General features: G+C 44.5%; 1 pseudogene; it reads right to left on the bottom strand.

The window, feature by feature from the left end:
- Window positions 1-23,970: 23,970 nt before the first annotated feature.
- LOC115029175 (U2 spliceosomal RNA) lies at window positions 23,971-24,129 on the bottom strand (annotated as a pseudogene).
- Between the last annotated feature and the right edge of the window lie 1,657 nt (window positions 24,130-25,786).

Below are 25,786 nucleotides of genomic sequence, written 5' to 3'. Positions count from 1 at the left end.
AATTAAATACAACTACTTAAAAAGAGGTCCAAACTCAAAAACAGGTAACAGCCGTTCTTTTGTTTAGATGTTCAGTTACAGACTGCTGAGACCACAAATAACAACTCATAATGATGCACACCCAAGGATTATAAATCTAAGTGTAATTTGACTCTTCCATTTTACTCTATTGAAAACTAACCGACCCCAAACCCCACACTCTCTCTACTTTTTTTGATTTTATCACCCACAAATGATTTCATTAATGTGACTTATTTTTAGGAAAAAGAGAAATATTCCTTTCTCAGCTTCTAGTCCATCTGAGACTCCCATCACTACCCTCAATTAAATGTCAAAACTATTTTGGAGTTAACTAAATAATAGCATAACACACCATCAAACAATGCTTTATTCCCTGACTTCCATACCGCAATTCTATATCTATAACAAATGGATGAATAGAACAATAAGCCTTTGGCTCATTGGCCAATTTTAAATGAAAAAAATTTTTAAGACGATAGTTATTCGATGCTAAATGAAAATGCAGAGACACTTCCAAATTCACATTATGCAAAGACCCCCAAATGGTTAGCTCTTTTTATCTGAGAGAATTAGGAGAGCCTGAGGCTTTGACTAAAACCACAAAGTGAGCCCTCCCACCCCTGCGTCTCCTTCTTTCTCTTGGCCTCTTCCAGTGGAGCCCAAAGTTAATAGGTTGCACATGCTGCTAAACAAGCCTCCATTTCCCCAAGGAGTCGACTCTGCCAAGAGGCCCTCACTCGCAGCAGCGCGTCTCACCAGTTCCTGGCTTTGGTTTCATGGGATCTGAAGTGCTCTCACATGAAGCCAGGAAGAGCTGCAGTGCAGTGGTGTGGAAAATGTGAAGCATCAGGCATACAGTGTAGCTTGAAAATCTGGACTCCGTAAACAAAATTTGGCTCGCTGGTCGTCTGCTTGATAAGGATGGATGAGGGATGAAGACTTTGCTGGCTTCCCAGCAGAATCGGAGCGTTGGTCTTAAAGTAACACACCAAAGAGGCAATTAAATGGGACAGTCTTTGTTTCACAGCCATTGGTAGCCACTCAAACTGACCTGGTAGGGCATTAAGATGGGCTGGAGAGACAGGAAGGTTGGAGGTGCTGAGTGGTTAGACCTAGGCTCCAAATAGGTTTAGCAAGACCTTAGAGAGAGCTCTAACACTGCATTCTATCTGTGGCTGAGAAATGAGTTTGCCTGTGGTGGCTGCCTCCTGAGAGAGGAAGGGGGTGTTCTAGTTGGCCTCATCTGTCTTGAGCTGGCCTACTGGTTTTAGGCGCTCACAGCTGGGTTGTTTGAAACAAAAATAAGTAAATAAATGTTGACCTTTCAAGATGGGTAGGATTGTATAGTATTCATTAATTTGTGGTGTGTCTGCTTTGCCGCTGCAGCAGAGGCAGGATGCCATGTCTGTCAAGTCTCTTCAGAGTTTCCCAATCTCTTATTGATTACTCTTTACACACCCACAAAGGAGCTGAGTAAGAAGAGGGAATTGAGCCGGGCGTGGTGGCGCACGCCTTTAATCCCAGCACTCGGGAGGCAGAGGCAGGCAGATTTCTGAGTTCGAGGCCAGCCTGGTCTACAAAGTGAGTTCCAGGACAGCCAAGGCTACACAGAGAAACCCTGTCTCGAAAACAAAAAAAAAAGAAAAAAAAAAAAAAAGAAGAGGGAATTGAAGCTCATATGTATGCCAGGTAGCCTGTGTGTATGGGGTTTCCTTCTCTCTGACATTGCTTGACATATTACCGATGGCTGTGTTCCCCAAATTTAGTTTTGTAATTTACTCCTCTTTGGCGACATTATAGAAATACTAATTTAAACTCTGACCCATAAAAATAAATGCAGTTTATGCTACTACTTAGTATATCAGCTAACTAAACCTTTTTATATGCACTGTATGCTAGTAGCCTTGGCTTCTTTTTCTCTTATTAAAATAATAGTGGTCATGAGCATTGAGTTTATTTTGACCAAACAAGGAGTTACAAGTTTCCCTATTAAAAATACTGGAATAGATGACTAGTTTCAAAGTCTAGGTGCTATTTTTCAGTTAAAAATGCATTTACCCTAATTCTACATTTATTTGGCCTACATTTCATGGATGCTTTGTGTCAGGATTTTTTTTTAGATTTAACATTTTCTTTGACTGATGTATCAGTATCCTCTATTGTATCTTCTCCACCCGAGATTCTTTCTTCCATCTCTTGCATTCTGTTGGCAATGCTTGTGTCTGTTGTTCCTGTTCTCTTTCCTGGAGTTTTCCATCTCCAGGGCTGCCTTGGTTTGTGTTTGCTTTATTGCTTCTATTTCCAATTCCAGTTTCCTCACCTGTTTGTTTCCTCTTGGCTTTCCTTAAGGAATTTGTTTATTTCTCTCCCTATTGACTGCGTTTTCCTAGATTTCTTTTAAGTGATTTATTCATTTCCAATTTAAGGTCCCCTGTTATTTTCCTGAAGCTTGTTCTAAGGTAGTTTTCTTGTTCTTCAGCTGGGTTGGAATATTCCAGGGTTGCAGTAGTAGGACAGTTGGCCTCAGTTGGTGCCATTGTGTATTGTTGTTGCTTGTGTTCTTACACTGATGTCTATGCATCTGTGTTTGCGATGAATATAGGTCTAATCGTCTATTTCTGAGTTTGTCTTTGTTGGATGGGTGTTTTGTTCCTTGGTTTCTGTTTCCTCTTTCATTTTCTGGTCTTTGTGGTCTGTATTCTGCAGGCCTATGTGACCCCTGGTCCAGCAGGGCATCTCCATCAGAATTGGGGGTTGGACTTCGGGTGGCTAGAGTGGCCTTTGGTCCAGTGTGAAGTCTCTGTTCTTCTGACTGTCATGGCCTGTACCTGAGCCTCCATGCAGGGATAGGGGTAGGAAGGGAAGTCATTGGCTCTGAGTCTTTCAGCTCTAAACCAAGGGTATGGGAAGGTTCCAAGGGCAGGCAGATTTATTCAGACTGGTATAGTGTGCATCTGAGCAGCCTCAAGCTGCAATTGTAAGAATATATAAATACAAGTCAACCACTAGGAGAAAACATTTTTAAAAACACAACTAATAAAGGTCTATTCTCTAAAATATACAACATTTTTCATAAAGTCAACTCTTAGAAAATGAACAAATATTTTTATTTTTAAATTTTTTTAGAGCAAATAATTTTAAATGAAAAGATCTCTCACCAGTACACACACACACACACACACACACACACGGTAATTAAATATATGAGAAGATATTCAGCTTCTCATACTGTGAACAATTAGAGGGTTGCACATTAAAGCAGCAATGATACATCACTACAGACCTGCTAAGATGGCTAGCATTAAAAATGCTGTTGATAACAATAATAGTCAATACTGATGAGGATGTGAATCTATTGGAACACTCATTAGATGCAAACAAGTACACTTTGGAAGACAGTTTGGCAATTTCTGGGGAAACTAAACATGCTGATACCATATGATCCAGCAACAACACTCCTTGGCATTTTCCCAAAGGAACTGAGTGTTTAAACTACACAAAACCTGCACATGGTATTTAGAGTGGTTTTATTCATAATTGGCTAAACATGTAAGAAATCAAGATGTCCTTCAGGAAGTAAATGAGCAAGTAATCTATTTCTGAGTTTGTCTTTGTTGGATAGGTGTTTTGTTCCTTGGTTTCTGTTTATGACAGGCAATGAGATATTATTCAATACTTAAAAAAAGAAACAAATTATCAAGCCATGTAAAGACATGGAGGAAACTTAAATATATATTAAATATTAAATATATATCAAGTTTTAAAAAGGCAAATTGAAAATCTGTATACTACATAATTTCAACTGGCTGACACTCTGAAAAACAATGAAACTATTGGGGTAAATAAAAGATTAGTGGTTGCCAAGGGTTAGCTGAAGAAGGTAAGAAAGGTAAGAACATAGGTAGAACAGAAAGGATTCATATGGTAGGGTGACTACTGTGCATGACGCTGTGATGATAGACACATGTCATATTTTATCCATCGAACTCACAGAATGAACAACACCAAGGAGGATATTAATATGTCAGTGTAAGTCACTCATTGACATCAGAGATTCCGTGACTGAGTAGGTGATGCTGTCGGTAGGGGAGGTTAAGCCTATGAGGGCAGGTGTACAAACTCGCTGTGCCTGTCTCCTGTTTAACTTTGCTTTGTGCCTGAAACTTTTCTTGACAAATAAATTTCTTAATTAAAAATATGTCTCATGTTGTTTGTGCGAAGCAAACGTTCTCGAGATCCGGGCCCTGTATGGTCCTTGACTTGGTATTGTTTGATCCCACCCACTTGCTTCTGCTTTATAGAACCGTGGGGGAAAGGGGAATGGTGTGCTTTGTTAGTGCTTCATCAGAGCCTGTGATGGCTGTAAGAGCCTGTGGTAGCTATCCTGAAGACATTTTCTTTCTTGCTAGCTCCCTTTCCGAGTCTTCACATTTCTACAATAAATGAAGCTACAGAGGCCCATGTGTCAAGAAAATGGAAAGTGCCCTCTAAGCAACGGCAGGTTATGCCTAAGCCGAGTCTTCAGATGATAATCCGCTCTCACTCTGCTAACACCTTAATTGCAGCCTTGTGTGAAACCCTGGGCACGGGAGCCAGTCCAACCATGACTGGATTTTCTGGCTTAAGAGCTATAAGATCATCAATACTGATTTCAAGTATCTGAGTTTGGAGGATAATTTGTTTTGCAGTGATAGTCACTGTCAATAACTTTTAGTGACACCCAAGGATGGGTTGTGACTTTTTGGTTTTGGGACAATACCCCTTGACTTACTGTTCACATGAAAGGGCTTTTGGACACATCTTTTCCTGAATGTACCGTGCTACTCTCGTCTAGTCGTTAATAAAGAAACTTTTGAAAATTGTTTCTGAATGTCACTGGCCAAGGATCCCTCAGCAGAAAGACAGAAGGCTTTAAGTCATCTGCAATTTTAGCCTTAAGCTCCATTTTATGGTTTGAGTAACTCCAGTTGAAAAAAAAATGGAGAAAGACAATCAATGCCAAATTGCATGATTCAGCAAAATGGAGTGTCTTGAACCAAGCAGGAGTAAGACATTTCTGAATAACAGTTATCCGGAGCTATGCCAGGTGTGGATTTCCAAACCCTGGAGTGCTGCATGCTTGCTTCCAGTCTCTGGATGCCTTCTCATCTCCACCCACATTCACTACCTGAGTGATATCAGCCAGTCTCATGGCTTAGCGTCATCCACATGTTAATAGAGCCTAAAAATATGTCTCATGCCTACGCCTTTGCCTTGAACTCCAGACTTTTCTCTATATCTGCCTACTCAACATCTCCATGAGGATGGCTAATGTAGGTATCTTAAACCTAACATGTCAATATTCAAACCTTCGCTTCCCTTCTATTCTTCAAACTTAAAAAAAAAAATAACTCGAGCCAAAAAAAAAAAAAAAAATCTTGGAGTTGTTCATGACTCGTCCTGTTCTTTCTTGATTTATATTTAAGCCCATTAGCAAATCCCTTTAAAGTTCTTCCTTTGAAATAGCCCAGGATCTGGCTGCTTCTCACAACTGTCATGTGAATCTTCATCATCCTTCCTAGGCGGCGTTGCTATAGCAATTGTCAGATCCTTTCATTTTTACTCACAGTACTACAGCGGTACAGAAGAAGCAATGCTGCTTAGGGTGCCCTTCCCTCCTCTCTGCCCTTCCCTCTCAGTGCTCCTTTCTCCCTTCTCCAGTCACACTGGCCTTTTCCTTGCATACATCTGGAGCAGGGCCCTCTTGTGCTGAGTTTCCATGACTGTTCATGGCGTTTTTAATTCAGATATTGCACAAGTCATTCATTCCATTCTTTAGATCTTTGCTCAGATATTGGAGGAGCACCATGACCTTGCTTTTGGAACCCTTTATTCCCCTTTCCTGTTTTAGAGTCAGACCCTCGTGATATAGCTCAGCCTGGCCTCATGTTTGTGTTCCTCCAGCTTTTGTTAGCCAAGGCCTCGCATTATAGGCATGCACCACAATTCCCAGTCCCATTTCATTTCCATCTACATTACTTTTTTTCTCCCTATGACCTACCATCTATTTTACACTGAAATACAACACAATAGTGTGAACTCCATTGGGCAGGCATTTTGTTTCCATGGTGCCCACCACAGCCCTCGGATCAGGCTAGACATTGCTAATTAGTTGTGGATGAACAAAGGAATTTCTTAACCTACCAGCCTCTTTTTCATGTTCTGTTCTCATTATAGGTATCCATGTGGTAGTTTCCTGAGAACCTGAACTCAAAAGAATCCACATAAAGACAGATGGGGGATTGTTTTGTGAGTAAAGACCTAATGTGTAAGAAGGATAAGGAACAAAGTTTGGATTCTCAGAACCAAAGTAAACCCAGGGTGGGTGTGGAGGCCCACCTGTGATCCTAATCCTGGAAGATGGAAACTGGGGCTCCCCAGAGCAATCTAACTAGCTAGGTTAACAGAATTGGTGAGCTATGGGTGCAGATGAGAGACCTTGAATCAATACATAAGGTGGAGAGGGATTGAGGAAGACATCAGATGCCAACTTTGGCCTCTAAACACTGGCATACACATTCTCATATGCACCTTGCAAACACATGCATTCATACACATGTGAACATGCAGACGTACATACATATTCCACATGCATCTCCATGCTGAAGTAAAAACAACAACAACAACAACAAAACAAACCCCCCCCCAAAAAAAAATCTGGTCTTAAGGAAAAGGTACTCTTTCTCTCCAATACGCAATTGTGTGAAGTCTGATCTTAATAGACTGATGTTAATTTAAGCATAGCAGGAAAATGTTTGGCAGGTTCTGTAGTCTGAAATAATTAGAATATTAAATCCCACAGGGGTCTACTCCATAATTAATAAGGGCAAGGTTTCTACATGCAGGAGGCATGCATATGCATGTTTTAAGTGAGTTAAAGGAACAATAGACTTAAGAGCAAGGTTTTAGAATATTCTCGCAGATCTTGCTCATCTGTGGACATAGAAAGCCACACAGTGCCTTGTCATTAGCAAGTGGCTTTCTTCCTAGACAAGAATGTTTATAAATAACATGAGAATTGATTATCAAAAGACCTGCCCCAGCACTGGAAAGAAATGCTTGAGCAGAGAGGAGCCAGGATTCATGAATATACTGGCTCACATTCTTTTCTGCTGGCATGCTTGAGAGGAGGGGCTAAGGCCTTGCTTGCTGAATTGGGGCGGGTTGGCAATGAGAACTCAGAACGCTTTGGCATTTGCTAGTTTGAAGCTCAACCTTCTGAATAGTTGAGTGTAATTACATGTGGTTTCTTAAAAGAGGCTCGAACAAAGCAAATCATTTCAGGAATGTCCTAAAAGACATCTTTAGAGGAGCTATGCTTTGGTCCCTGTAGACCTGACTATACCTGTAAACAGACCTCTTCCTCTTGAACTCATGGAATGTTCAACAGCACAAAAGACAGTCATCTTTTGAACTCAAATTCCTCCTGATGCATGGTATCCAACCCACCTAAAATGTTCCTTGCCTGTAATTCTTTAACATATGCAACCTGATCTTATGTACCAAGCCGGGGAAATGAGCAAGGGAGCGTTAACCCAGTGAGGGCCAGTGGAACGGAGGAGTGAACAAAACTTGTGAAAGATACTTTAATAAAAGAAGACACAGAGTTGCCCAGTGTTTCATTTCAGTATTCACCTGGCAGAAGGCCAGTCTGGGTGTTTAGAAACATACAGGTTTTGTTTCTTAGAAGCCTTTGCAATCTACCCTGTATTGAGTAATTTTTGTGTGTTAGGCAAAGTGCATTACAAATCCTTCGACAAACTCCATGCGATGAGTACCATCATCATACCTGTTTTGCGTGTGGATACAGGAGGAAAAGAGAGCCTAGGATACTCTGATGTTCCCCATCAATTGTGGAGCTTGGTCCATATGCTGGTCTTCTGAGAGTCTGTACTCTCAAACACAACAGTCGCTTGAGTCCCAACAAGCCCCATTCAGCACACCACACCCCCCAGTCATCCCTGATAATTACAATTCAGTGACTAATGGCATTCTCTGTAGCCTCCTCTCTCCCAGGAGTATCAGGATGGAGCCAATTCCGCAAGGTCCCTCCACCTTGAGGTAGTATGTGGTCACCCTCCAAATGTATTTGCTTTCTGATTCCTTAAGCCTAATGGCACAAAATGCGCCACATGACCATTGTCCTTTATAAGGCCAGTGCATGACTTTGGTAGGTGGGACTGGAGCCAACACTTGTCAGAGGCTGAAATGGCTTTGGTAAAGTGCTTCTAAGGATAAGATTAAATCTTTAAGGATTTGTTCTATTATTTTATGTTCCCAAGGCACAGTTCTGTGGTTTCCTGTATCTTGTCACTTCTAAAGACATCTCTCATTCTACTCTATTGTGATCCCACAGGGTTATTAAGTGGTTCTAAGGGAGAAGAATGCTGGGAGGGCGAGAGCTGCTTCATTTCCTTCAGGATACTGGTAGAGCTCTGATTAGGACCCATTCTTACTCAGAGGGGAGACAGAATACAAAATACTGAATACAGAATACAGAATACAGAATAATACGGATACATCTATCTATATGTGTGGGTGGGGTACCAGATGGGAGAGAGAGAGAGAGCATGAGCATTTATTGAGAGAGGGAGAGAGAGAGAGAGAGAGAGAGAGAGAGAGAGAGAGAGAGAGAGAGAGAATAAACCTACAGTCATTTTTAAGGAATAACAAATTCGAAAGTGTGCATTTGCACAAAAATCTCTTATTAAATAGTGAGTCGGTTAAAAATCAAGTACCTGCTGGATGCCACACATTAAGAAAGGAAGTAAGATCGAAGCAGTTCTTGGCTTCCAGGGCTCCCATACAGAGGGACATCTCCAGTGACGCCGTAGCTATGGTTAAGTCTATGAGGCAGGCTGACTGGTGCTATGAGAATGGAAATACAAGACTTGAACCTGGTCCGAGAGACCAACACAGATGCTAACACAGTCTAGATAGATTAATCAGTAAAATGCTTGCTATAATTATTAGTAAATAATTAAATGGCAGGGAATTCTCAAGTAGCAGTAGAGAAATCTCAAAGGTTGCAAACAGGAATAGAGTCAGCAGGTGAAGAAAGGCACTTATTGATGGGGAGGGACATCGGCCCACACAGACATACAGAGAAAAAGTCCCTTTGCAACATAGAGGGTGTGGAGGGCTCAGGAAAGCGGACACATCCAGGCTCTTCTTGAGAACTGGGTTTGATGGCGGTGGTGTTTTTTTCCTTCCCCTAAGTTAGGGTTGGTCAGTTTGAAGGAGGATCTGATATTGTTTGACGCACAACTGTTATGTCATGGGCTTTTTAAATCTTGAATTAGAAGGGTAAGGAAGAAGCTGACCATTTTAGAAATTTGTCACCTTTATTACCTAGTCACGTCCCTTTTCTTTATCTGTCTAACTCTTAGTCTCACAGTATGTTAAGGGCATTAGGTTTGTCCTGATAAAGGAGAAGAGACATTCTAGATGGAGGGACTGGGTGTCTTTCCAGCCAGGATTCATGGTGTGTTGAGGGCCACCTAGCTACACAGCATGTGGTATGAGTCTCCTCACTCACAAAAAGTGGCTACTGAGAAAAACAGTGGCTTTCTGCCTCTGGAGGCTCTCTTGGTCCACTCCCTCTTCAGAGCTGTCCAAAGTTGTGGCCACTGTGAGTGGTGGGTAAGAGCAGTCAAGAGGCAAACAAAGATCTTGGCAAATCTATTCAACTTCTTCAGAGAGTTAGCTACTGCAAGTCGTAAACCCAAGCCACACGTTCTTCCTTAGTTTCCCCCCCTCTGATCCAGCTGTCACCAATACCTTGGGAAATCTGCAATGTGTCACAAAGGGACTGTCAAGGCAGAGGCAGCAGAGAGTCCCCACTGTTCATCATCACGTGCTCCTTCTAGTCCATGGCCCGTGGCAGACAGGACATACACTCACAGGATGCTTGCAGGTCAACGAGAAGGCTCTGGAGTAAAGGTCAGCACTCCAGCCCCATAATAGCGGAGCCGGGAGACACAGTTTTCTGCAAGAGCATCTCTCACTTCAAGCAAGCTTTCATCTCCGCAAAATAAAAGAAATTATCTCAACATGAAAGATGGAAGCAGGTGAACGAACGCAGTCCCTTCTCCTCACCTGCCCCAGGTGATTGGCATCTTCCCTCCATCGTGCAGCTGCTGCCCTCTAGTCCCAGTCACAAGGTTGGAGGAGCAGAAATTAAAGGCCTGGCTGACAAAGGCCAATGGGATTAGACAGTTCCTCAGAAATCCTCCTTTGAGCACTTAAAAGCCAATCTGGTTTTATGTCCCAATCATGAGACTTAACTGCAATTCAGAGGTAAAGGCGGCAACCCACAGACTTCCGCTGAGAGCTCCCTTCACATCTGGGGCTGGTGGCTGCTGTGCACACAGAGAAGAAGCCCACATCAGGAGGGAGGATGCCTAGAAAGCAAGGCACAGATGTTTCACTTCACTGCATGATGGAGCCAGCCCCACCTAGATAATTTTGGTATGTTTGCCCTCTCAGCTGCCGTGACCACCCCTCAAGCAGAGCCCACCCTGACAGCAATCAAAGTAGCAGACTCCAGAAGAGGGTTTGGAATGGGAAAAGACATCCCCTCCAGCATGCAGAAGAGAAAGCTAAGAGGCCACTTGCAACTGATGTTGCCATAGAAACATCTGAAACATCCTTAGTGTAAAGGATGACATTTGTTTAGAGCTTGAATCTGAACGGCCTCGGCAGGCTAGTGCTTTGGAATACTCATGCTCTGGCTGGTGACCCTGGTTTTGGGAGATTAGGTGACCTCTAGCTGGTAGAAACAAGTCACTGAGGATAGTGGGGAGGGGGAGTGTGTAGGAGAAGATAGATCAATCAGTAAAATGCTTGCTATAAAAATCATGTGGACCTAAGTTCATATCCCTAGAATGCACATAAAAACCTAGGTGTGGTGGTTAAGTGCGTATAATCCTAGCACTGGAGAGGCAGAGACAGGAGGATTCCCTGAGGCTAACTGGCCAGTCAGTCTGCCTGAATCTGTACACCCCAGATCACAGTGAGAGACCCTGTCTTTAAAAAATGAGGTAGGCAGCTCCTGAGAAATGATGGCTGGCCTATATAAGACTTCGTGGCATCCGTGGTGTTCCTATGTTCAAATAAGACTCTCTAGGATGCTTCCCTGGGGTTCCCAGGCTTCTAGTGACTCCACTGGTCTCTAGATCATCTGTTCCTGGAAGCTTCTCTATATTCGTGAAGACAGACAGCGAGTTGGCACTACACCCAGGAGAAGAGACCTAGTCTTCCTGAGTTACTTTTTCAGCACCGGAGGCAAGGATCTACATGGTTGTTTTTTTAGCTTGGGTTGATTCTTGCTGGGAGCTTCTGAGTACCCTTGCTGAGCCTGGCCTGGCCATTTCAGATGAAAGGCTTTGGTGGTCCAGTTTGGAAGGTATTTTTAGCGCTCCACAGGTGATTCTCATACGTAGCTGGAACTGAGCTGAGAAGCAATGATTTACACTCCCCTACCCCACACCCTCTGCTCTAAATCTGTTAGGGTGCAGGCTTGGATCTTCCTGTTCATCTGCTCTCTGGCTTCAGAGAATAAAATAAGCAATAAATTTATAGTATGAATCCCTGCCAGGAGAGACAGAAAAGTGGGAGGGGTGAGAGAGAGAGAGAGAGAGAGAGAGAGAGAGAGAGAGAGAGAGAGAGACCTGTTCCTGCAGGCTTTACCCACTTCGAGACTAACCCCACTGAACAGGGGGCTGCTTCTGTGGGGAATTTCTTTCATCTTGGGAACATCCAGGGTTTGCAAGAGGCCCCTTAACTTCACATATTCATTTTTTTTTTTTTTACCTGCAAACCCTTTGAAAACTCAATGTCCTTGAAGATGAGGAAAAGCCAGACTTTGACTCAGGTGGCCTGGAAGGTGGCTTATCAATTCAGGAGTCTAGGTGTGAGCTGTTGGTTGTGGAGCATCACTCCTCCAATCCCTGGCACATGCAACACTTCACTAACGCACTACCCAGAACTGTTAGTCTCAGCCTTGAGAAGGGGTGCACCACAGCTCAGAAGGTGGTTCTTGCCCTGACTGAAGTTACTAAGTCCACAGGAAGACTAGCTGGAGTAGCACTGAGAGATATCCTGACTTAAATGACAGAAGATGTTCAGCGAAAAGCATTCCCACTTAAAGAACAGAATAGAACTGAACTCACACCAAAGTTCATTAAACCTGCGCAAATTCTTAGGCAAATGCCACCAACATTCAGAGATGTGTTGCTTTCTTTTCTCTTGGACACCCTCTCCCACCCCAGTACACACCTCTGCCTCTTTCTCTGCAATTTCTCACAATATGATCAGACTCAACACTGGATAGAGAAACTGGGCTCTGGTTGGTTTTCAAAAGTTCCACCCCCCCCCAATATCTTGAAAGAACCTAATTTACTTGGCCACGTGTTATTTTCAGGGTGAGTTCCTCATGTGGTGTTCTGTAAGCTGCTCATTTTGTGGGACCCGGAGCCCCGCTTCAGATGATGCACAGGAGTGCCCTCTTCTAACAAGGCTGGCCACGGGTCATAGTGATTATGGGTAAATGGCAGTTTCGATGACTGCCACCACTGCTTAAATTGTACATGGTCTAAAATAATAGTAAGGGGCTGTTTTTGTCCCTTGGGTGGGGACCCGCATGAGGAGGGCACAGGTTGCAACTGAGAAGGCTGTCCTGTCCTGGCATTAGATCTGTCTATTGTCTGAAATTTTCAAGGAGGCTGAGCTTGCATTGGGCTGATGCTTAGTATGACTGTTAGCACAGAAAACTTTCTGAGAAAACTGGGCTTTAGAATTTAAGCATTGGCTGCATAGGACAGGTGACGGTGACACATACTTACAATCCCTGAACTGGGTGTGTGTGGGGGGGTGGTGGTGCTGGGGGATGCTAAAGCAGAAAGAATATGAATTGAAGTCTTGCCTGGGTACGACAAAATAGTGAAAAGAAGGCACCGTATTTGTGTGCTGAGGCTGCTAAAACTGACACAACTGGGTGGCGTAAACAACAGCAATCTACTGTCTTGAATTCCAGAAGCCCAAGATCAAGGTATCAATGTCGTCAGAGCTATTAGAGTCTAAGCCTGGGTTATGATTGGCTTTACAAGCTAAGCTTGGCCACCCATTCTCAATACAGCAATTTAGCAAACAACCCTGAAAAGCACAGAAAGGAGATTGAGTAAACGCAGCCACACTTGGAAGAAGAACAAATAAAGGGGTCTAGTGAGCTCCAAGCTCATGTTCTGGGTTCTAACACGAGGTTTAGATTTAAAGAGGGGAAAAAGTATGCAGAACTGAACAGTCCTAGCCAAGGTGTGGTCCTGCTCAGCACTGGTCACCATTGCCTCTGCTTTAGGCTCTCCTGCAAGGTGTTCTGACAAGTTGTCCGAACTTCATGCCCCCCCCCTTTTTTTTTCTTTTTCTGGGAGACAGGTTCTTCCTCTAGCACCAGGTTTTAGCCTTTACCTTCTTTCAGCATTCAATTCCTGGAGGAGATTCAATTCCTTGGAGACCATTGCTTCAATAGTCTGATATCCAACAGGTGGGACACAAGCCTGTCTCCTTAGAGGACCTTAATTCTTGCCAAGATACTAACACAAGCAGGCTTGCTTCTTGTGAGGGAAGGATCTGTTCCTGCTCTCCTTCCCTGGCTCCCTCCCTCCCTGTTTTCTTGTTTCCCTTCACATCCTCTTTCCTGTAAAGGTATCTGTCTCTGTGTCTAGATTTTCTTAATCACTATGTTTCAGTTCGACTGTGTCGGTGAAGCCCCTATCCGCATGTGCACGCACATGGAGGTGCTGAATGAGAGCCAGGAAGATGTGTCTTTCTGACGAGGCTCAATTCACCTCATGGCAGATTACATCTAAAGTCGATCCCATAAAAGCTAAGTTTTATGGTTAATTTCTAGTGTGAACTTAACATTGTTCTACGCCTTCCCTTCATTGGTTTACTTGATTCTCACAAGCCTCTGAAATCACTCAGTACACAGTGGCAAAGGTCACGTGTCAAGAGGCAGAGCCTCATTTGGAAAGAGCCTGGTCGGAATGTAAGAGCACATGGTTTAATTCCGTGAGATCTTACCAGCAATATTCTACATCACCTCTGCTCTATAAGGCTCAGTTGCAGGTATTTTGAGGTTTTCGGCAGCTATCAGATTTCTACTCTGGGAGTCATAGGGCCGGAGCGCCCATGCTGTGAAACCTGTTGCATGATTTCATCAAGGGTGTGCTGTCGCAGCCTGAGCATGACCGAGCCGGCCTGAAAAATGGGAGACTTCTGTGAGGGCTGGGTTTTGCCCCGAAGATTACAAGACAGCCTTCCAAACCTTCCCTCCAAGACAGGGCAGTCCAGGTCACCCTGGACTGAGTCACTCCTAGCTCCTCTTCTCTTCCCCTCTTTCCTGTAGTCTCCTAGGGTCAGATCTCCTTCCCTCTCCTAATAAAATCCGATCTAACTGGGTCTTCCTGTCTACATCTCACCTTGCCTCTGGGCATGCCATTTCTAGTGCTTTCTGTAAATATTAGCTTTTTAAATCCAAGGACGAGTTTGTGGTGTGTCAAATCTCCACAATTAACAGGTTTCATTTTCATGGTGTTGACCCCACCCCTACCTCCACCCATACCCAAGCATTTTTCCTCCATGTTAAAACATAAGGCCAATGGGTGCCTTCACAGCTCAAGAGGCCACCTCAGGTTTGTTTAAAGATGGCCCAAAGCTGATGGAAACTGCCTCCCTGACCAGCGAGCACATATGTGGGCTGCTTTGATGTGACGGATGGGATTGTTTGCTGATAGGGCCTGCTAATAATCCAACTAGGTGATGTCATTCTTGGCAGGTCCCAGAAAGAAAAACAGAGGCCAGCAGCTCCCCTTGGCTGCCCCGGCCCCCTTAAGAGATCTTTAACTTTGCCTTTGCCAAGCAGATGAAATTGAAAAGTTCTGTGAACCCAGCTGAGTTTTCTTGCCTCCCGGGGATGAGCGTTTTTTGTCGAAAACCTTGGGCCACTAGGCTGGTTTCCATAAATCCCTTGGAAAGCTCTGTACTATCTTTGGACATACTCCTGGGAGTGGAGACTTCTCACAGAGCTAGGCAATTCCTGAAGACACAGTCTTTTGTTCTAGAATTGATCTGTCCAGTAGGGAAGAGATCGAAGCTCCTGACCCGGGGAGCTTAAATGGTCAAGGACTGGGTAGGAGCACGCCCTGGGAGGAGAGCAGGGACCCAGCTGGGTTGGTAAAGTACTTGCTTAGCATATCTTGGGTCCTTCATAAAACTGGGTATAGTGGTGTAGGCTCACAAGCCTAGCTCTTGAAAGGAGATAGAGGCAAGAAGACTCCAACTTTCAAGGCCAGCCTGGGCTAAAGGAGACCTTGTTTATAAACAAACAAGCAAACAAACAAGCAAATAAATGATAAATCCTCAGTCTCTAACAAAATGCGTTTTCTTTCTTTCTTCCTTTCTTTCTTCTTTCTTTCTTTCTTTCTTTCTTTCTTTCTTTCTTTCTTTCTTTCTCCTCAATTTTCTCAGTCCAGGCACTAAGGGGATGCTCCTGTTTCCCAGTAGAGAGGTTGCCACAATGCCATCCATCACACCTCCACTCTGCTCCTGGAAGCATATACTGTGGCTAGCTCCCTGCCCAGAGTTGACCCACTACTTCCTCTCTGCCCACACCATGGCTTCTCTGGTCCTGTAGGCAGATAGTGTTCGTGTTATGAAACCCACACAGATCCTTATCTGTGTTAGTTAGGGAAGTCTGTGAAATATTCACTGCCTCAAGGAAAAGCATTCACCATAAAATCAAAGGCCCTGTCTACACAGGACCACGGAGGCCAAGGCCCTTGAGCTGCATCGCCCAAGTTGTAAAATTCTCTTTAACAGGGTGGTCATTTTTACATTGGCCCACAAAGACGTACTTTTGGCCAAATTGCCTTCATACAATGGGAAGAGCACATTCCTTTTCAGAATCATTGAGAACCAGGGACTTGTATAGGGCTGGGAGATGTGAGTGGTTATTCAGGAGAAATTCTACAAATAAATAGATTTGGTGATTTATAGACTAGATCCCACCTAGCAGGCTTGGAAGGGTAGCAACTGTTAGTAAAGCAGATGATATTTTCCAGTTGGTTTTTAGGCTAATCAGGGCTCAGTTGCCATGGAAAAAATCTGTGAGTATGCTGAGTTGAAAACACTTGCGGGGAAGGCTGATGGTGATTTCCAGTCCTATACCAGAGGGTCCTACATCCGTCCATTCCTTATAGACCCATCGAAGATTACTCTGTGCCTCCAGGCATTCAGGGAGCAAGAGACTGCAGTGGTGGTGGGCAGAACTAGCTCTGGGCGTCAGAAGCAGACAACGAGATAACAGTAGATAAAAGTATGGACTGTGACAAACAGTGATAAATGCTATAGAAGTTACTAGGTGGGAAGGCAGATAGGGAGAGCAGCGAGCAATGAATACACAGATCAGGTTACACTGAAAAGGCAGCATTCTGTTAAGGTCCTGGAAGAAGGAAGGGGGACTGTCACTAGGACAGAGGGTGCAGCAGTGAAGGCAAAGGCCACTGTGACTGTGGTGAGTGAGAATAATCTCAAGGAGATGTCAGAGGATGCTGGACAGCATGTCGGATAGGCCTGAAGGGCCAGCCACCATCTCTTCCCAGACTTTCCACAGATGGCCCTCCTTCTCACACACATATTTTCCAACATTCCGCAGTGTACACTCAGCTCCTACACTGCTGTGGGCCTCCCTGGCTACTGCCCTTTCAAAGTCCCTTTCTGGTGAAAGGAAGAGTTCTGGAAGTGTGGTGAGGGGAACTCTTTTGAGTCAGCATGACTGGTATACCCAGGTCTTGAGGGAAACATCTCCTGGTGTCCCCAAGGCAGTCCTAGAAGAAATTAGCATTTGAGTCACAGGCTGAGTAAAGTTGCCACTAAGGGTAGGCATACACCCCTGAGCCAACTAAGGGCTTGAATATGATTTAAAAAAAAAAAAAAAAAAAGCAGAACACAGTAAGCATATTCACTTCCTGATGCTTTTTCTAACCCTGCAGCAGAGGTTGTAGGCTTTGGGGCTTTGAGATCTAGTGTAAGGGTCCATGATTCACCGAAGAATGGTACCTTGGATTCAATTAGTATGCAAAAGCAAAGGGCGTTTTGTTCTGCATAAGTCCAGCATGCTGGCGTCTACCATCAACCAAGATGGAGGCCCCTAGTGAGCTCACAGACCAGATTTAAAGCACATTAGGGAAATTCTGGGAGGGGTAGGTGACCTCTATCTCAATCTGAGGGCTCTATCTCTAGGGACATTCCACAACCATTGCTGGGTGGGGCCGGCCTAGAAACTGTTGCTGACCCATTGTCCTTGCCTCAGGCCTGGTGGCAGGGCAGTTTCTGACTGGCTGCCTGAGGCCTGGGTTTTTTTTTGTTGTTTTTTGTTTTTTGTTTTTGTTTTTTTTGTTTTTTTTTCAGTAACTGGCTTACCTGGACTTGCCCAGTTCTTGGAAACAGAGATTTAGGCCTAGTCTCCTGAACTGCCAATTTGAAGCCTGTCTCACTAGGAGGCTGAGGGCTTTCCTGGCCCTTCTGCTTGTAGATAGCTCATTGTGGAACATCTCAGCTGATTCTGCTTCTCTGGGAAACCTCAATACGGCAGCCATGTAGAATCACCTATTTCTGCTTGCCTTAACTTCGCGTCAAGATCCTCACTGTCGGGCAAAAGCCAGACGTGTCCCTTTTCTTTATGTCACACACTCTGCATACACAAGGAGAATGCTTGTTACATAGAAACCCCAACTCTACCGGAGAGCTTTGAGAACTGTGTGTTTGTCCTTTTGTCTGAATCTGAAGAGAACGTGGCGTGGGATCGTTTAATCCTGTCCATTAATCAATATTCTTTCAAGTACAATGATTTCATTTTGGAAATATTCAAGCCCAAATCCAAGGATTATAGAATTTCAAAGTGTGCTACGTTTACCCTGCCTTTTTTAGTCTGTATTAGGAAAATAGTGCACCTTTGAATATACTCCTCAATTTTTATCTTTGATTGGGATACAAATAGATTTTTTAAACCTTTCAAAGCATAAAGAAATAACAGTCTGAGGTACTTAGGTATGGACGTCTCAGTTTAGTGGGTGAATGGGCAACACCTCCAAAAGGGACATGACCCAGACAGTTGCGGTCGTAGACTGCATGGTCTTCATCTCACCCCTTCCTTTAGGCTTTTCCATTGTCTGCAGACAGAAGGGACCCAGCAAATGCTACAGTGACAATGTTGTCATCAGCCCATCTCAGAGCGGAAAGCTGCAAATCACACACAGCATTTGCTGGTTACATAGATCTTGGTGGCAGGTTTGGTCCCGAAAAAAAAATGCTTGCAGTCAGTGCTCCCCAATCTGTCCTTAGCCATCGGGATTTGGGAATGTGTAAATAGTGTCAATCTTTCTTTTGCACTTTGTCAATCTGTCTGTCCCACTGACTCTGGGAAGATAAATGAGCCCTTGGGTTTCCATATGGTGGAGGCAGATGGTAGGAAGTACCTTAATACAGGTGACATTCAGCTATCAGCAAGATAAAGGAGCCTGACTCAGAGCAGATGCCTGGGGAGCTCGGTCATGGCAGCTGAAGACATCGCCTAGGAGCTGAGGCTATTTTTGACTGTGGTAGAAAAGTTGCCACATGCTCCTTCTTCTTGCCTTGTAGTTTAAAGGTATATGAAAATGGCTTGGAGGAAGGGTAATAATGTCTGTACGCTGACTCAGCATTCTGAGAAAAGTACAAGTGATTTCTAGGTACTAGACACTGGGGGAATACAGTGGATGGTAATCCACTGCACCACAGAGACAGGGTTCTGGGAAATGATCTAGGGGTTCCTGTCAAGGAGAGGTGCAGACCGGAAAAAGGCAGTCAGAGAAAGTGAAGGCAGCGGGAGACTGTGTCTTCTCTGAGTTCTCTGGGCTTCCACCTCTCCCAGAAGCAGAGGCTGAAAAGAACGGAAGGTTTCATGTCAAACTAGTGGGTTCAAGTCATACCTCACTCCCAGCTCCGTGGACAGTGCCTTACCGTGTTCATGTCCTCTCCATGACCAACCAACACCTTTTGGTCAGCTGAGACCCAGACCTCACCCGGATGTTCTTTTTGTGTGCTCTGCCAGCTATCTGCTTCGCTTCCCCTGCATCTGTACATTCAGGCCACACATCAGCCAGGCCCCCGGGACTCCGAGACATTCACCTCTAAGCTTTACAACATCTACCTGTTAAAGATGGAGGACTAGGAAGACTTGAGTGGTCCCAGAAAGCCAAAGAGGGAAGAGAAGGACAATATTGTATCCTTGTGCATCTGACCATCCAAGTGTGTGTTTCCTGAGGGGTGAGTTGGGGGAGGGGGGAGAATCTTCTTTAGCTGTGGTATCACCAGGTAAAGCAATTTGGGAAAGAGAGCCTGTCCTTTTGAGGAACTGAGCCAGGTCACATGTCACTACTTATACAGACTGCTTGGTTTTTCCCAGTATGTCACACCATCTTCAGGGTGGACAATCTACATACGCAGACAGCTGATATTACTTCACCCACACTTAGAAATAGCACCCACTGACTTACTCAGAGACCACAACCAAACAAAAAGGATCCAGACTGACCCAAAGACAAACAGACTCTGAAAAACTAATGGTACCTTCCTTAAATAGACTTTTTTAAAAAAAAAAACCTCTTCACTTTATAAATAGTGTCTAATTTAACTCCATAAAAATAAATTGGCCAGATCATTTGTGTCGTCTTGTGGGAAGATGAATTGCATAATGGGTCTAGCCAAATACTGTAGCCTAAATATTGACCCTATTAGAACTGTTGGGCTGAATTTTTCAGAAAGCGATTCATCACATTCCTCCTCTCCTGCCTCTTCTCCCTGCAGGCAGCCTGCTTTTGTTTCTATTTCCCCAGCCCCAGGTGGGAGCCCCAGAAGAACCTAGCCCTCTGTGATGTGGCGTATTTCTGATTTATGAGAGGCATGAAAGATCACTGTACCCGATCTGTGTGTGTGTGTGTGTGTGTGTGTGTGTGTTTTGGGGGAGGTGTCCCCGTGTAAACCTCACAAAGACCACAAACAGCACTGGTAGGCTGCACCTGGGCCCCCGGCCTTTGGAAGAGCCACATAGGGCAACAGGCAGCAGCCAGGGCACACCTTGAACTCCGCCGGCTTGTTTTTCTAAGACATTTTTTATTCATTAGGGAGTTTTTCTGGGATCTGTGTAGAGGTTCTCTCAGTAAACATTTACTTAGTCTCTGTGTGGTAAACATTGCCAAGCCACTTAGAGTAAGCCTTGGGGACACGAACAGAAAAAGCTCACAGAACAAGGCAGTGAGGTGACTGTCACAAGCTCCCATCAGGTGAATGTGACATCCAGGTTCAGTTGGAGTTGCCTCAGCTCATTAAGAAGCATTTCTCAAGAGAGTCTAGGCTTAGATGCACTGCTCATCCCCTGGCATTGTGTCAAAGAATGCCTCAGAAGAAACCCAGAGGGTGAGCATACTTCGGTGCTTTTCTTAGGACCATATGGTTTATCTTCACCGGTGAGATCTACTCTGTGGAGAGTTTGGGAGAGAGGGAGTTTCCTCCCAGAATATTCCCTTGCTGTCTTGCTATCTCCCTGCTGAGACAAGAGCCCTACGAAGGTGAGAGAGCAGCCTGGGCTGGTGCTGAGAGCTCTTATGGGGGAGAGCGCTCACATTTCACACCCTCTAGAGCCTACCAAGGCTTTCTGATGACAGGCAAGGAATACAATACCACTGGGCTTCTCCAAGGGATAGTCCTTGTGAGTGAGCTGATCTTCCAGGACAGATGCCAAGTAGGATGGAGAGGACTGTTTTTTGGAGGAGGGCTGGAGGACTAAGCTGGTCCACAGCATAACTTTTGCTACCTGTTTGATTCTCTTTCTTGAACTTTCTTCTGCATTGTAATTCTCTTCCTTGCCTCATTGGAACTTTAGTACTCATTTGCCTTGTATAGCATCTTTAGTGAGGAGTGGAGAAGGTGAGGAAATGATGCTGTGCTCCAAGTTTGAAAAGGTGGTAATAAGCCAGCTACAGGAGCTAAGACGTTAGCCCACTCAGCCAACAGACAGCAGACTGAGTCATGGTTTGAGCCATATCAGCCTTACAACTCAAACATTTTATCTGAACATTAAGGGGTGCCACCAGAAGAGTGGAAGACTTTCAGAAGACAGACATTTTAGTTGTAGCATTAGTGTAGGGGCTTGAAGGTGACAGATGATCCTTTTCTGAATTCCCAGGTGCTTGGCAAAGGGATAGAAACCTTCCTTGAATATCTTAGTGCCTCATGAGATGCACATAGCCTTGGGGAAGTCCTCAGGAACGGTTAGACCATCCCAAGTCTGTTGGAAGCCATTGCTAACCACCTCTTTGACGCCGTCCAAGCCCTCACCACCATCATCTCCCCTTCAAACCACTGTGGTCAAATATGGTTCCAGAACATGCTAAGAGGATCTACTCCAGAACTGACGTCAGCCGCATAGAGTGTATCCTAGAGAATGACTGGTCTGTGGCATTCTGCAGCTTCAATCCATTCTTGTTCTGAGTCTGTACATCTAAGACAAAGCACACAAATGAACCAAGGACAGAGGCTTGCAGTCACAGTCATAAGCTTTCTGAGGAAGCTCTTGTCCACTCAGCACGTTCTGTGGTCTTCTGGTCCCTTCTTTCAAGCAGACAGAAAAGCTCAGCTCCTGGGACATTTCTCATTGTTCATTGATACACGCAGAGACTCAGTTGAAAAAAAGTGATGGGCAAACTGGTTGAAGCTGGTAGACTACTAGTCTGTCCTCTGATCTATGAGCTCTTCTTGGTTTAGTTGCGTTAGCTAAGGGGCACACTTCATACTTTTTCTGTTATCCTGACAGTCATCTTAGTCACCTCTCTGCTGTGCTGTATCCTCTTTAAATATCTGCAGTCATCTGTTGCATGTCAAATGGTCTCTCTTGGGGTGAATCAACTAACAGTCCAAGTAGTGAGTGATTTTGAGGACAGTAACTGAGGAGAGTGACTGAGGTCTGTTTTGTACCCCGGTAAGAGCATGAGATTGTTAATTCCAAATCCCAGGAGGCCACAGTGCTAGACTAAAGTCTTGGACTAGACCTCAAGAAAGCAGGTTAAAGGTCAAAGTGTCATCACTCTTGCTAAAGTTATTCATCATCAAGCTGAAGCACAACCACTTACATGATCACCTAGAAGCCAAGATTAGAGAGGAACAGTTAAAGCTCTCAGTCAGGCTCCGATGCCCATGGATTTCCCCTCCAGCCCCACACTCCACCTTTAGCTCTTTCTGTTTTTATTTTTTTTTTCAAGCCTTTTATTTTTTCTCTCTATAAAACCAACTTTCTCTGTTTGATTCATTGGAACACTATTTTATTTTATGGAAGGAAGGGCTGCCAGATTCTAGGATTGAAAATGAGACCAATTAAGATGTGTGAGAGAGGGGCTGGAGAGATGACTCAGCAGTTAAGAGCACTGACGGCTCTTCTAAGAGGTCCTAAGTTCAATTCCCAGCCATCACATGGTGGCTCACAACCATCCATAATGAGATCTGATGTCCTCTTCTGGTGCATCTGAAGAGATCTGTAATGGGATCCTATGCCTTCTTCTGGTGTGTCTGAAAACAGTGACAGTGTAGATACATAAAAATAAATAAATGTTAAAAAAAAAAGAGGAGGAGCAGGAGGAGGAGGAAGAGTGCAGGAAGGGAGGGAAAAAGAAGGAAACAAAAGCAGGAAGGAAGGTAGAAAGGAAGGGAGGGAGGGAGGGAGGAAGGAAGGAAGGAAGAAAGGGAGGAAGGAAGGAAGAGGAAGGGGAAGTTTTACACCTCGGCTCTTAGGGCCTGTTTCTCAGTTTTTTCAATCACAGCCTTCCTAGAGGTAGAGATGGTTAGAGACCACAGCCTTAGCAACCTTTGGCAGCTGTTTTCTGCTCCATTGGCTTCAGTGAGAGAGATGGTGGCCAGTAGGGAGATGGTGGCCATTAGGAGCTCTTCACGTCCCATGCCTCACCGTATTTTCTCACAAGGCAGATATGTGCATGGATATCATGTCCATCTTCTAGAAAGGTGGACAGTCGCCATCTGGAGAGGAGTCTGCTCCAGTCTTCATGGTCACAGAAGGACAGACTTGCCTCTAAGGAGCTCTGGGGTCTTGCTAGAGTGGTGCTTGCCAAACCTGCCAGGTAAAAGCAGAGAACGTAGAGAAAAAGACTGCCTGCCTTTGGTCTTTTCTCCAGCTCCAAAGAGTGCCATTTTCTAGAGAAATAGGGGGGTTCTCCACAGTGCTTATCTCACTTGGTAGACACCCTGATTGACACTTTTTGTGAATTTGCTTTCTCTGACTTTTTTTTTGGGGGGGGGGGTTACTTGAGGTGGCCTTGTCCCTTTAAAATGGCTCTAGCTCACAATGCAAGAGATCAACAAATCATGGGGACCTTGGACCTAACAGATGTATCTACACTGTAGCTCCTACACCTATGGCTTAGGGAACACAGTGGAAGAGGAAGTAGATAGCTCGTAAGAGCCAGAGCATCAGGAAGTGTACTGTGCAAGAGTTTCTCCTAAAAATGGCTGCAAAACCAAACATAGATAGGTATGCACAAATATGGAAAGGGGAACGTTTTGCATGATGCCACTCCTAGACAAGAAGCACTGGCAGCTAATGACTGACAAGAGAAGGGGAGTTACCCCCTGGCAGTGATGATTCCAATGCAGAGTGCTCTGCCCACAAAGAACACAAAGGTGCTCATCAGATTGTATTTCTATACATCTATACACACACATGTGTAACAGGCCCCAGGCCTTAGTAGGCCCTGAGCCCTTAGCACAGCTGACTCCATAGTGGAAGTGTCATTCAGGTTATAAAATAGCAAGTAGACTATACCACGTGTCAAAATTAAAGCACAGGCTAAATCCATCAAAGTCCATTGTCTTAGTACTTCGTCTTAGTTAAGTTTAAATTGCTGTGAAGACACAGTGTGATCAAGAATTCTTCACTTGATCTTAGCCAAAAGGCCGAGAAGCGATGTGATCAAGAATTCTTATAGGGGATAGCATTGAATTGGGGCTGGCTTACAGGTTCAGTTCACTATCATCATGTCAGGAAGCAAGGCAGTGTCCAGGTAGGGACGAAGTTAGAGAAGGAGCTGAGAATTCTATAGGCAAACAGAAGACTAGCTTCCTGGCAGCTAGGACAAGGGTCTTAAAGCTCACACTCATAGTGACACACTTCTTTCAATAAGGACACACCTACTACAAGGCCACATCTCCAAATAGTGCCACTCCCTAGGCCAAGCACATTCAAACCACCACGTTCTGATGGTTCTGGGAAACTCTTCAAATGTTCTAACTTTGCCTTTTGGCTTCTGTAGTTCCACTTTGGGCTTCTAGTTAACTGAAGTATATCAAACCTGAGAAAGGTTCAAGGCTACACTGGGATCCCAAACACCCAGAGTAGTCAGGGGCCGTTAATAAAGATTTTCTATTGGCTTAATCTGATGTCTGAGCACACGCATACACACACACACACACAATAATAATAATAATAATAATAATAATAGTCAAAGAATAAAAAGCTACAATGTGAGAGTTGAGGGGAATGAGAAGGGAACAAAGGGAAGTAGGTAGCAGAGATGGGCTGGAAGAGAAAAGGGAGAGAAGTAGCTGATATAGTTCTATTTTCATTAAAAACAAAATAAAATAGCCCCAGGAAAAAGCCACCCATTAAAAAAATTACATGATGAGATGCTGGGGTGGGGTGGGGGAAGTGGTTTCATATGCCTTAAAAATGGGGAGACAAGTTCTATACTCAGGGCCTACATTAAAAATGCCAGTCATGAAGAACCATGGTGGTGCATACCTTTAATCCCAGCATTTGGGAGGCAGAGGCAAGCAGATCTCTGTGGGTTCAAGGTCAGCATGTTCTACATAGTGAATTCCAGGCCATAGCCAGAGCTATTTAAGGAGAACCTGTCTCAAAACACCAAAAAGGGGTGGGGGGTGGGATGTTGGGCATGGTGATACAGTTATAATTTCTGGAAAGACACAGGAGTCTCAGTCAGTCTAACCTAACTGGTGATTTCCAAACCAGTGAGAGACCTTGTCTTAAAGGAGACAAATGACATTCCTGGGATTATTCTCCTATGTACCTACCTAAACACACACACACACACCATTCAAAGTAATAATTATAACAATTATGAGGGGTAGAGGCAGGAAAATGAGGAGTTCAAAGCCAGCCTCTATGAAGTGGAAACTTAAGGGTACTTTGGAAAGTCATTTGGATGGTGTTTTTCTGGGGCAAACATGTGAAGGAACGTTTAGCTGAAGGGGGAGCACAGGTGAAAGGATGCTCTGCTAAAGCAAGGACATGAAAGGATACGTGATGAAGGATTTTGTGCTAAGGACCTGCACATATTGGCCCGCCTTACATTGCATAGTTGAGCTGCATTTGTTGGGACGCCATAGGGAGAAACACACCAAAAAACTCCTGGTGGTGTGCTGCAGCTTCTTGTCGATTCCTTGGACTTGGTCGGATTGGCAGAGTGATGTCAGCTGAGACAGATGCACTTGCTGAGGACCAGCAGAAGACATGTGATGTTTGGAGAGAGCATAAAAAGGACTTGATGGGGCTGGAGAGATGGCTCAGTGGTTAAGAGCACCAACTGCTCTTCCAAAGGTCCTG

This window comes from Mus caroli, unplaced genomic scaffold, assembly GCF_978045245.1.
Source record: "Mus caroli unplaced genomic scaffold, Mus_caroli_1 scaffold_15, whole genome shotgun sequence".
NCBI classification, from domain to species: domain Eukaryota; kingdom Metazoa; phylum Chordata; class Mammalia; order Rodentia; family Muridae; genus Mus; species Mus caroli.
This window is presented reverse-complemented; position numbering and strand designations above follow the sequence as displayed.